Source organism: Portunus trituberculatus, chromosome 33, assembly GCF_017591435.1.
Source record: "Portunus trituberculatus isolate SZX2019 chromosome 33, ASM1759143v1, whole genome shotgun sequence".
Lineage (NCBI taxonomy): Eukaryota > Metazoa > Arthropoda > Malacostraca > Decapoda > Portunidae > Portunus > Portunus trituberculatus.
The window spans coordinates 8,317,924-8,331,020 of record NC_059287.1 but is presented as its reverse complement, the minus strand read 5'-3'; positions in this window follow the sequence as shown (position 1 = coordinate 8,331,020).

Below are 13,097 nucleotides of genomic sequence, written 5' to 3'. Positions count from 1 at the left end.
TTAACCCTTAACTTCCGGGATTAAAATATTTTTTCCTGTCTAATGACGGGAAAAATGGTACACCTAAAATTGTCAGAACACAGTTTGAATACTGATAATTATTTTCTCTGTGTTATTCTGAATACAATGATGTACTTTCCAGCTCGATATGACGTCTGAGAGTTTAGTTATTGCCTTATCAAAGTTTCCTCCTCCGGCACGGTGTGACCAGTCAAGAGGAAACAGCCCGAGAGCGACGCTCGCTCTCTCTCTCTCTCTCTCTCTCTGTGTGTGTGTGAGAGAGAGAGAGAGAGAGAGAGAGAGAGAGAGAGAGAGAGAGAGAGAGAGTAGGGGGAGGAAGGAAGGACATATTATCACTGATTTCTGAGACACGTGTGTGTGTGTGTGTGTGTGTGTGTGTGTGTGTGTGTGTGTGTGTGTGTGTGTATGTGTGTGTGTGTGTGTATATCACTGATTTCTGAGACACGTGTGTGTGTGTGTGTGTGTGTGTGTGTGTGTGTGTGTGTGTGTGTGTGTGTGTGTGTGTGTGTGTGTGTGTGTGTGTGTCTCTCTCTCTCTCTCTCTCTCTCTCTCTGACAAGTGTTGATGTGTGTAGGCCCGCGTGTGACTCAGATGAGTTACCTCAAAGCTTTTCTCGAATGACTCATAAGAAGCGTGACGGCTATGAACGCCAGGAGTTCATTTCTTGTGATGTTTTTCCACTCTTTCTCGTGAGAGCTATGGGGCACATCATCATCATCTGCTGTTTCTTCATCATGAAAAGTGTTGCTCTCACTCACTATATGGTCCAAGAAAGCATCACTGAGAAACGCCATGAAATAGTCACAATTGTGTTGCACAGGAGGGAATTCAGCTGTTATGCCAGGAGACACAGATAAATCAGGCATAACTGGGAAAAATCATCATTGAATTCCCTCCATTGAAAGACAGGTCGGGGTCTCGCGCCACCTCTGCCACGCCCCCTTGATCGCCTCCCCAGAACGCGAGGAGCACGCGCATGCCTGCGTCTCCTAGAAACACTCTGTGTCCTTGACACATTATCTGGAGTCTGTTCTTCATCATTATTGCCTTCACTGTCACTTATACTGTGTAAGAGTCTCTGTCTCTCTGTCTGTTCTCCTGAGAAAGCAGGTGAATGATGCTCTACATCCGTGTCCTCACTACTAGTCTCTTCACTTTCCCCAGTTTCTTCTTCTATATATTCACTGTCACTTTCTTCTAGCTCAGAACCACTGCTAAGTAAAAGGGTTCTGCCTTGCTCCATGGTGATTTACAATCTGACCCGATCCTTCGCTGTTATCACTGACCTTTCTACCCAGCGTCACCGAGTTGCCAAGTGTCGCCCATAAACGGGAAAACAGTTCAGTTACCTCTAAAATTAGGAGCTCTTGTGGAAACACTTGTGTGGTAAAAGATGCCAGATACTTACTCACCATCCGCCTCAAGAGAGCGCGAGAGACTTAAAATTACGCCGGAAAAATCTTGATTACTGGGACGAATCCGTCACTGGACGTTCTGACGCAAACGCTTTATATACGACCGCCGGAAGTTAAGGGTTAAGTGGCCAGTGCCGCGCAGTGTGACGGAAGTGCGCGGTTCCTTGGATTGTGTACGTACTACCGGAGGTTTGTGAAGGGTTTTGCGCAAATTGCGGTGCCACTCCATCACTTGTCTCGTAAAGGGGCATGCTTTCACTGGAGCGAGGACTGTCAACGGGCCTTTGAAACTCTGAAAGAGGCTCGCTAACGCCCCTGTGTTACCGCATTCGGATCCAACGAAACCATACGTGTTGGATTGTGATGCGAGTGCTGAGGGAGTAGGAGCCGTCTTGTCCCAGGAGAAAGACGGACAAGAGTGGGTCGTCTCCTACTTCAGCAGGAAGTTCTCAGCCCCCGAAAGGAACTATTGCGTCACTCGTAAGGAGTTGTTGGCAGTGATCCTGGCCATTGATCACTTCCATCCTTACTTGTACGGGGCCAGATTCAAGATCAGGACAGACCATGCTGCTCTGAGGTGGCTGAAAACCCTCAGAAACCCGGAGGGGCAGCTGGCCAGGTGGATTGGCAAGCTGGAGCAGCATGACTACAATATCGAATACCGCCTGGAAAATGCATAGCAATGCTGACAGTCTGAGTCGCCGTCCTGCGACAGAGACTGCAAGCATTGTAGACGCCACGAGACTGAGCCTGTGTGCGTGAAGGCTGCCGGTCTTGTCAGTGACCCTGAGTGGGGAGAGGACCTCAAACAGGCCCAGCGACAGGACGCTGATATCGGGCCCTTAGTGACACTGCGGGAAGAAGGTGAAGAAAAACCGCCATGGGAAAGCGTGGCCCCGCTAAGCCCTGCCGCCAAGGCGTTGTGGCAGCAATGGGCAGTGTTGCGAGTGAGTGACGGTGTGCTGCAACGGCGGTGGGAGTCATGTGACGGCGGTGTGGCCTTCTGGCAAACAATTGTCCCTGTGAACATGAGGGAAGCCTTAGTGCGCGAGGCTCACGGTGGAAATGCAAGTGGTCACTTCGGTGTGAGGAAAACGCTAGGGCGGTTGAAGCAGCGGGTTTATTGGGTAGGCATGCGGAAGGACGTTAGTGAATGGTGCAAAGTGTGTGACGTGTGCTGTGGGAAGATGGGCCCCGGGAGAAAGACAGTTGCTCCCTTACAGGTGTATCAGGTTGGGGCACCTATGGAGAGGGTGGCAGTGGACATCCTGGGTCCGTTCCCTCAGACACTGAGAGGTAACCGCTTTGTGTGTGTGACCATGGACTACTTCACTAAATGGCCGGAAGCGTATCCGCTGCCTAACCATGAGGCTGCCACCGTGGCAGGTGTGTTAGTGGACGAGTTCTTCGCCCGGTTTGGCATGCCGCACGAGCTGCACTCTGACCAGGGCAGGGAGTTTGAGTCGGCAGTATTCCGGGAGTGCTGCCAGTTGCTGGGCGTCAAGAAAACTCGTACTACACCCCTGCGGCCGCAGTCGGATGGCATGGTGGAACGCTACAACCGCACGCTGGGGCAGGAGTTGGCCAAATACTGCCAGGAAGGGCAGGAGGACTGGGACTTAAAAATCCCCCTGCTTCTCTTGGCCTACCGGTCAGCCGAGCATGAGGTGACCGGTTACACGCCAGCCCGGCTGATGTGTGGGCGGGAGCTCCGGCTACCAGTGGACCTCGTGACTGGCAGGCCGCCGGACGAAGACCTGCCCACTACCGTCACCCAGTACGCTACAGCCCTACAGGACCGTCTCCGGGAGGTGCACCATCAGGTGAGGGGTAACCTGAAGGTGTCCGGTGAGGCGATGAAGGACCGGTACGACCGCCGGGCAACGGCACCACCCTTTAGCGAGGGAGACCAGGTGTGGCTGCACAACCCTCGGCGTAGGAAAGGATTGTCCCCTAAGCTCCAGAGCCCCTGGGAGGGGCCATACGTGGTGGAGAAGGTCATCTCGGACGTCACCTTCAGGATACGCCAAGGGCCAAGGAAGCGGGCGCTGGTGGTGCACGCTGACAGGCTCTGGGGTTACCATGGCCCTGGAAACTTCTCCTGGGGAGAGCGAGCTGCTCTCCTGACCAGTGACGAAGAGGAGGACGAGGACGGGGGCCTTGGGGACGAGGAGCCCCTGGTGATGGAGGATGACGGAGACCTGGACCTGAGAGAGCCTGAGCCGCTGGTGATGGAGGAAGGTGGAGCGGAGCACTGGCGGATGTTGATGCTGGACCTGTAGTAGGGAGGAGACCCAGACGGGAGCGACATCCACCCAAATGGAGTGAGGATTATGTTCTTTGTTGATTTTTTTTGATATACCTAAAAGTGAAGTATTATTTTCTTGTTTTTGGGGGTGTATCTGTAACCTAAAAGGAATAGAGAAAGTTGGGGAGCGAGGGCGCTCAGTCTCTTTACAGGAGGGGGTAGTGTTACGAGAAGATCAAGATCAAGCGGAAGTGGAAGATGACGTCCCTCGCCGGCCGCCTATCCTGGGGCTCGGGAGTATCACGTGACATGTAGCAGCCCTGGGATTGGTGGCGGAACAGTTTGGGAGACAGAGAGAGTGGCGAGAGAGCTCTGGTAAAGAAGAAGCCCACGCGTCGCCGAGACTGCCTCCTGTACTTGTGTGTGCTTTTGTAAGCTGGAGCGAGGCGTCAAGAAGCCTTCCGAGGGCCGACAAGAGGCCCGGGGTGCCAAGCTACAGCGTAGGACTACTGTGTAGTGTGGGAAACGGAGAATAGAGGGCCAGAAGCCGACAAGACAGTGTGTTTTACTACCCGCCTTCTGAGGGGAGCCAGGGGAGAACACAGGGAGCGCCGCAGGGTAAGTTTACCGTCACGTACGCAGGAAGCACCGGACCCTAAAAGTGTAAGTGTGACGGCCCACGGGGTGGTGAAGTTACAATATCAAGAAGGAACAGTGAGACCAATTAAGATATTACTAAAATCACAAGCAGCAGCAGAAGAAGTACTATATAGAAAAACGAAACTCAGAGAAACAGAAGGTTGCAAAGATATATAAAGAAAAATAGAAACGAGGAGGAAAGGAAGAGACACAATGAACTGGTGGCAGAAGCAAGAGAAAAAAATAATGAAAGGTCAGAGGAGGAGAAGAAGGCATTTTTTTGGAGAATTATAGGAGACAGGATAAGGAAATGGTATATAAAAGAGAAAGAAGAGAAAAGAATGGAGCAAGTTTAACTAAAAATGATAAGAACAAGAGATTAAAAATGATGTATACAAACATAGATGGGATTTTATCTAGTAAATTAGAATTAAGAGATTACATAAAGAAAGAAGAACCAGATATTGTATGCCTGGTGGAAACAAAGTTAAATGAGGCAATAAAATAGACATAGATAAAAGGTATAATATATGGAGGAGAGAGAGTGGGTAAAGGAGGAGGAGGAGTCATGATGATGTTAAGGAAGGAGATAGTGGTAAATCAAGTGGAGTTTGGGAAGGAAAATCAGAAATACTGTATGTTAAGATGCATATTAACAAAAGGAGTTAACAATCATTGGAACATATGTGCCACCAAAACAAACTCATGGACTAACCAAGAATATAGAGACATGATAGATGACACAATAAGGAGTCTTACAAGAATCATTAAGGAAAGGAGAAAAGTGATATTGATAGGAGATTTCAACTGTAAGGAGGTAGACTGGGAAAATTATGAAAGTGGTATGGGGAAGATGCCTGGGAGATAGATTCCTGAACCTAATGATAGATAATTTGATGGTCCAAAGAGTAAAGGAAAACACAAGATTCAGAGGAAACGATGAGCCGGCAAGATTAGACCTAGTTTTTACAAGGGATATACCAATTAACGATGATATAAGATACAAGTGCCCATTGGGAAAGAGTGACCATGTAATATTAGAGATGGATATAGAAGAAGGAAAGGAAGATAGAGATGAATCATACAAAGGAGACCGATTAAATTACAGAAAGGCTGATATTGAGAATCTCAAGAACTATTTTAAAACGTAAACTGGGAGGAGATGGAAAACTCATTAACGGTTCAAGAGAAATATAACTTATTTTTGGAAATATACAAAACTGGGGTCAGGAATATGTTCCGAAATATAGACCTAAAGAAGAAGGAAAGAAAGATTGGTTTAATGCAAGATGTGCTAGGGCAAAGGAGAAACGAGATGGAGCATGGAAAAGGTGGAGAAGAAACAGAAATCCAGAAAATAAGGAAAACTTCAAAACAGCAAGAAATGAATATGCTAAGGTGAGAAAGGAAGAAGAAAAGAACTATGAAAAGGACATTGTCGAAAAATGTAAGGAACAACCAAAATTGTTCTACAGATTCATAAATGGAAAAATAAGACAAAAAGAAACAATAGAAAGGTTAAAAGGAGAAACGGAATGGTGGAAGACCCAAAAGTATGGCAGAACTGTTAAATAGTAAATTTCATGAGGTCTTTACTAAGGAATCCAAATTTGAAAGACCACAGGGTAATAGAGACTGTCTATATGAAAGAGATTAAAGTAACCAAGCTTGAAATAAAAAGTTGATGACGGAATTGGATGAGGAAAAGGCAATGGGACCGGATGAAGTCTCAGGCAGAATACTGAAAGAATGTAGGGAAGAACTAGCAAGTCCAATATACAACATCATAAAATGCTCAATAGAAAATGGAACAGTGCCAGTGGAGTGGAAAAGAGCTGAGGTGGTTCCCATATATAAGAGCGGAAGGAAGGAAGAACCTTTAAATTACAGACCGGTATCACTAACTAGTGTAATATGCAAGATGTGTGAAAAAGTAATAAAGAAGCAATGGATCGAGTTTCTTGAAGACAACAAAATATTATCAAATAGCCAATTTGGTTTTAGAAAAGGTCGGTCATGTGTGACAAATTTATTGAGTTTCTACTCTAGAATAGTTGATAAAGTACAAGAGAGAGAGGATGGGTTGACTGTATTTATTTAGATCTAAAAAAGGCTTTTGATAAAGTGCCACATGAAAGATTACTATGGAAGTTAGAGGAGAAGGGTGGCTTAAAAGGAAGCACATTGAGATGGATGAAGAATTACTTAAGGGGGAGAGAAATAAGGACGATAGTTAAAGATATGAAGTCCAAGTGGAGAACAGTAGACAGCGGAGTGCCACAGGGGTCAGTATTGGCACCAATACTTTTTCTCGTATATATAAATGACATGCCAGAGGGAGTGAACAGCTACATAAATCTGTTTGCGGACGATGCGAAACTGTGCAGAGTCATTAAACAAAAGAGGATTGTGAAATACTACAGGAAGACTTAAACAAGATCTGGAAATGGAGCAAAAAATGGGAGATGGAATTCAATGTGGACAAAAGCCATGTCATGGAAATGGGAAAAAGTGAAAGACGACCAGTGGGAATCTATAAGATGGGAGATGGAGTAGAACTAGAAAAAGTAAAAAAGGAAAAGGACTTGGGAGTGACAATGGAAGAAAATAATCAACCGGTTAGCCATATTGATAGAATTTTCAGAGAGACATATAATTTGCTAAGGAATATTGGAGTAGCATTTCACTATATGGACAAGGAAATGATGAAGAAATTGATAAGTACTAAAATAAGACCTAGATTGGAATATGCAGGAGTTGTGTGGACTCCCATAAAAGAAACACATAAGAAAATTAGAGAGACTACAAAAATGGCTACAAGAATGGTTCCAGAATTTAAAGGGATGGCATATGAGGAGAGACTAAAGGCAATGGATCTACCAACCTTGGAGCAGAGAAGAGAGAGAGGATCTGATACAAGTTTATAAATTGATTAACGGAATGGATGAAGTGGATAATGAGAAACTGATCCTGAGAGAAGAATATGACTTTAGAAGCACAAGATCGCATAGTAAGAAACTAAGGAAGGGACGATGTCTGAGAGATGTTAAAAATTTAGTTTCCGCAAAGATGTGTTGAGACTTGGAACAGTTTGAGTGAGGAAGTGGTATCAGCAAAGAGTGTACATAGTTTTAAAGAAAAATTGGATAAGTGTAGATATGGAGACGGGACCACACGAGCATAAAGCCCAGGCCCTGTAAAACTACAACTAGGTAAATACAACTAGGTAAATACAGTTAGTTTATTGACAAAAATTGGGTTACAGTAACAATCCTAATAATCATTATTAGTTTTATTTTTAATTTTATTTTTGTCCAAATGATCATGTAAAGCTTACGATAAGATTTTTGATCCATGTGGATTTATCAGTCCATATACCATGTATGCTAAGATACTGTTTCAAGACATATGGAAGTCAGGTGCGTCTTGGCATGACAAGTTGTCCCATGATTTAGAAGTAAGATTTGAAAAATGGGTAAGGAGTACTAGACACTTAAGTTCATTAGCTATAAGTAGACATTATTTTCCCTGTGTACCTTGGAAGAGCATTGAATTTCTTGAGATTCATGGGTTTGGGGATGCCTCAGAAAAGGGTTATAGGACTTGTGTATACCTAAGGCTGTGTCTTGACAGTACATGTAAAATTTCACTGGTTGTGTCCAAGAGTAGAGTAGCACCAATCAAGAAACTAACCCTGCCTAAGCTAGAACTGTTAGGAGCATTGTTTTGTGCCAGATTGGTGGTGTTTGTCAAGAATGCTGTGGATCTCAAGATCAAGACCTAAATGACATGCTGGACTGATTCCACTATTACCTTAGGATGGATAAAGAATGATACAAGTGTAAAAGATGCGTATGTAAATAACAGAGTTCGAGAGATTCAGCACCTAACACCTCCCAGTAATTGGTATTGCAGTGGGACAGAAAATCCAGCTGACCTGATAAGAGGGTTACTAGCAGAAAGCCTTCTCGGAAATTACTTATGGTTTAGTGGTCCTAAGTATTTGTCTGATCCCACATTTAGAATTGAGGAAAGTGATAGCTTAACTGCCAACACTGACACTATGAATAATGTACTGGAGGATAATTTAGCATGTTTAACTGTTCAGACTAGGACACCCACTTTTGACCTTGAACAATATAATGATCTTGACAAATCACTAAGAATTGTTGGATATGTTTTGAGATTCATATATAATTGTAGAAGTAAAATATTGGGATATGAGTTGAAAACCTGTAGATTTATGACTGAAGAACTAGAGATTGCTAAGTTAAGAATGATCTATGTAGTGCAGACAAGCCTTCCCAGATGAAATCAAGGCCATATCTCTTCCTAAGCAATTTAAACCCATTTCTTGATGAAAATGGTATTCTAAGGATCAAGGGTAGATTACAATTTTCTAACCTGACTTAACCTGACTTAAAACATCCCATCATTCTTCTTAAGAGCCATTTTTCTAAGTTGCTAGTACAATTTCAACATAAATTTCTAAAGCATGCAGGTGTAAACAGCATTGTGTCATCATTAAGAACTAGTTTTTGGGTGATAGGGTTAAGAAGATTGGCAAAGACGGTGGTAGGGGAGTGTTTGATTGTCGGAGGCACGACAGCCGTCCTTGCAGTCAACCCGTTGCACCTTTACCTGATCTGCGAGTTAACCCTGCACCTCCAATTGCAGTCACAGGAATAGATTTCACTGGTCCTTTATTTAATGCTAACCATCTAAGAAAGAAGTTGTATATTTTACTTTTTACCAGTGCTGTTGTTAGAGCAGTACATCTAGAACTCACAGAGTCCATATCATTGGTTGATTATATGCAGGCCATAAAGAGATTTGTTGCTTGTAGAGGGATTCCTACTGATTTCTATTCAGATAATGCAAAAACATTTGTTGCAGCCTCCACAGAAGTACAGAAGGTGTTTGGTCATCTAGCGCCTAGGTGGAAGTTCAATGTACCTAGATCTCCATGGTGGGGTGGGTGGTTTGAGAGGCTCATTGGTTCAGTCAAGTTAGCTTTAAGGAAGTCTTTGGGAGTTAAGTATGTAAGTCAGGCTGAATTAGAAACAATTCTTATAGAAATTGAATCAACTATTGACCTTTGTGAGTGATGACCAGATTTTGCTCATTATCTAACTCCATCGCATTTTCTTCTTGGTAGGAACATTACATGTAGACCTTCTGATACTGATGAACCCTCTATTGTGAGTTCTGAAGACTTGTACAACAGAAAAAAAATAAGGAATCAGAAGTTAGAAAATTTTTGGAAGGTGTGGAGAACAGATTACATAGCTAATTTTCCCCCTGTAATAAAGGGTTTCAACCAGAAATGTAAAGTGGATGTTGGTAGTGTTGTACTCATTAGAAGAGACAATGTACCCAGACAACGGTGGCCCATCGGAGTGATTGTAAATGTGTATCCTGGTAGAGACGGCTTGATTCGCCGTGTTGATGTTAAGACAGGAAAGGATATTTTCAACAGAACTATACAAAACCTGCATGATTTAGAGATAAATCCTCATTTAGACACTGATGTAGTAAATCCTTCTGGACCAGTACTTCATGATAATGCACCACAAGATGATGTAAATTCAGGTGTAGCTAATGATGAAGACTGTACAAGATTATGATCCAGAGGAGGATAATGAGGTAGCTGTTTATACATCAAGAGGTCGGCTCATTAAGAGGCCTCACAAATTAGATTTATAAGTTGTACATTTATCATGTATGGTGGTTGGTCATGTTGGTATTTGTTTCTATGGATTATTGGATTATGGTAAGGTGTTGGATAATTATTGTATGACATATTTGGTTGGATAAGTTGCTTCGCCTTTTATGGTGGGGAGGATGTCAAATATTATATTCACCAGTAAATTGTTCTTGTTTACTTTAGTTAGGCGTGAAATGGAAACAGCTGACACCGTTGTTGGACGTTCCAATATTTTCTCAGCTTTAGCATTGCTTTAATTGTACCATTTACATTGGCTTAAATGAGGTTTCTTAGGGGTAGAAGAACCTTGTAATATTTATTTTTATATTTTTGGAGATACCTGTAGCCAAAATGCACTATAATACAAGATTATTTTATACATGTTTTGAGAAGTGTATAGAGAGACAATAATAGAAGCGCACACCATCAGCCGGCTGTTTTTCTTGGCCTTCACCTATTTCAAGATTTTAGAAAAGGAAATGTCCCATTCTGACAAATGTCATGAAACCTCTCTTTTAATAAGCTCAAGTCATAGGAAGATGGAAATGCAGAAGCAGGTAGGGAGTTCCAGAGTTTATACATAAACCAATTTGAAAGTGGTTGACTCCTCATTTCACTCAGCCATTCAGTAGTACAATACCATCACAAGAAGCAATGTGAAGACCAAGAGAGACAGCAGTGTTAATGCCCGTGTTAACAATAGTATTTCAAGTTTGTGAGGCATATCGTAAGGAGCATGCAGTATAGAACACACAAGTGATTATCTCCAAAGAAACGTCTATAAAATGCCTTGTGAAAAGCTACATCTTAGTTTGAAGAGTGACTATTTCAAGGGAAGGTATATATATTAAAAAGAAAAAAAAAAAAAAAAAAAAAAAAAAAATCAAGATTGGATGTTTATAGCAAGAAAACTTGTAAGGAAGTTTGCTATGATCTTCAGGGAAGATCTACAAAAAGCCCATAAAAGATGTCTCAAAATGAAATCTTGCTGCAATAAAAGCAAGGATGCATCTTCCAAGAAACACTGGACAGATGGCTACCTACTACATGAAGGACAATTGTTTACTTTTTCACTCAACCATGAAACTTATAGTAGTATTTATTTCACATCACCAAAAATAATCATAGCATCTTTGTATTTTTGTTTCTGTTTGTTTTCTTTTCCTATATAATCTATCACAGAGTTTATTTTTCCCACCACAGCTCACCCTATCCTATCTCGTATCCCACCACAGTTCACCCTATTTATCCTGTTTCCCACCACAACTCAACCTATTTATCCTGTATCTCACCACAGCTCACTCTATCCATCTAGTGTCCCACCACAGCACACCCTATGTATCTCGTATCCCACAATCTATATCATAACCCATCACAGCTCACCCTATTTTTCTCATAACCCACCATACCTCACCTTTTCCTATCTTACCACACCTCTCCTGTGGATGGAAGTATAGAAGTACTGTATATAAACTGTGCTTAGCAAAAGGACACCTAACTTATCATAAATCTATAAGATTTAATAAGTGAGGTACTGTAGAGCAAAACCAATACAATCTCTTATACAAAACCTATCATTCAGAAAATACAAAAGGTAATCATAATCTATTCATAGTAAAAAAGTATTCCCATGATAATCATATCATAAACTCTAATAATATTTATTTATCATATGCTTCCTGTATACAAATGGAACTATTAAGTTTTATAGATTGAGCACTAAAGTTGATTGCTTATGAAATATTCTTCCAGCCCATGATACCATGATACTTTTGTACATATCTTCATTTACTGTATATTTGTTCATTGGGCTGGCATGTCAGGAGTTGTTTGAGCCACCTGTTTGTGTCACGTCATGCCACAAGTATGCTGGGCAAACCAGGTGAGGTGAGATTAGGTTAACCTTACCTGACCTAACCTAACATGATCTGATTACATAAAAATGATCAATAAACTTAAAAAAAACAACAACCTAGGTTACTAACCTGTAGCCAAATGACGAGAGTAATTGCAGTCGTTCCTCTGGTGTCACTGCCTTTCTCATGTTGGTATCCCTTTGGTGATAGCAGGCCTAACAAGCTCAAGAAGCTCACACACACACACACACACACACACACACACACACACACACACACACACACACACACACACACACACACACACACACGATGTTGAGAGAGGAAAACTTAAATAGAACTACAAGATCGCATAGTAAAAACATAGCCAAGGGAATATGCTTGAAGGATGTGAAGAAATATAGTTTCCCACAAAGATGTGTGGACGTGTGGAATGGTTTGAGTGAGGAGGTGGTGTCAGCGAGGAGTGTGCATAGTTTTAAAGGAAAGTTGGATGTGTGTAGATATGGAGACGGGGCCACACGAGTATGATACCCAGGCCCTGTAAAATTACAACTAGGTGAATACAACTAGGTGAATACACACACACACACACACACACACACACACACACACACACACACACACACACAGACCCAAAAAGTATGGCAGAACTATTAGATAATAAATTCCAGGAGGTCTTTAATAAGGAATCCAAATTTTAAAGGCCACAGGGTAATAGAGAGACCGTCTATATGAAAGAGGTTAAAGTAACCAAGCTTGACGTAAAAGAGTTAATGAAGGACAATGGGACCGGATGAAGTCTCAGGCAGAATACTGAAACAATGTAGGGAAGAACTAGCAAGTCCTATATACAACATCATAAAATGCTCAATAGAAAATGGAACAGTACCAGTAGAATGGAAAAGAGCTGAGGTGGTTCCCAAATATAAGAGCAGATGGAAAGGAAAAATCTTTAAATTACAGACCAGTATCACTAACTAGTGTAACATGCAAGATGTGTGAAAGAATAATAAAGAAACAATGGATCGAGTTCCTTGAAGACAACAAATTAATATCAAATAGCCAATTTTGTTTTAGAAAAAGACAGTCGTGTGTAACTAATTTACTGAATTTCTACTCTATAATAGTTGATAGAGTGCAAAAGAGAGAGGATGGGTTGACTGTATTTATTTGGATTTAAAAAGGGTTTGACAAAGTGCCACATGCAA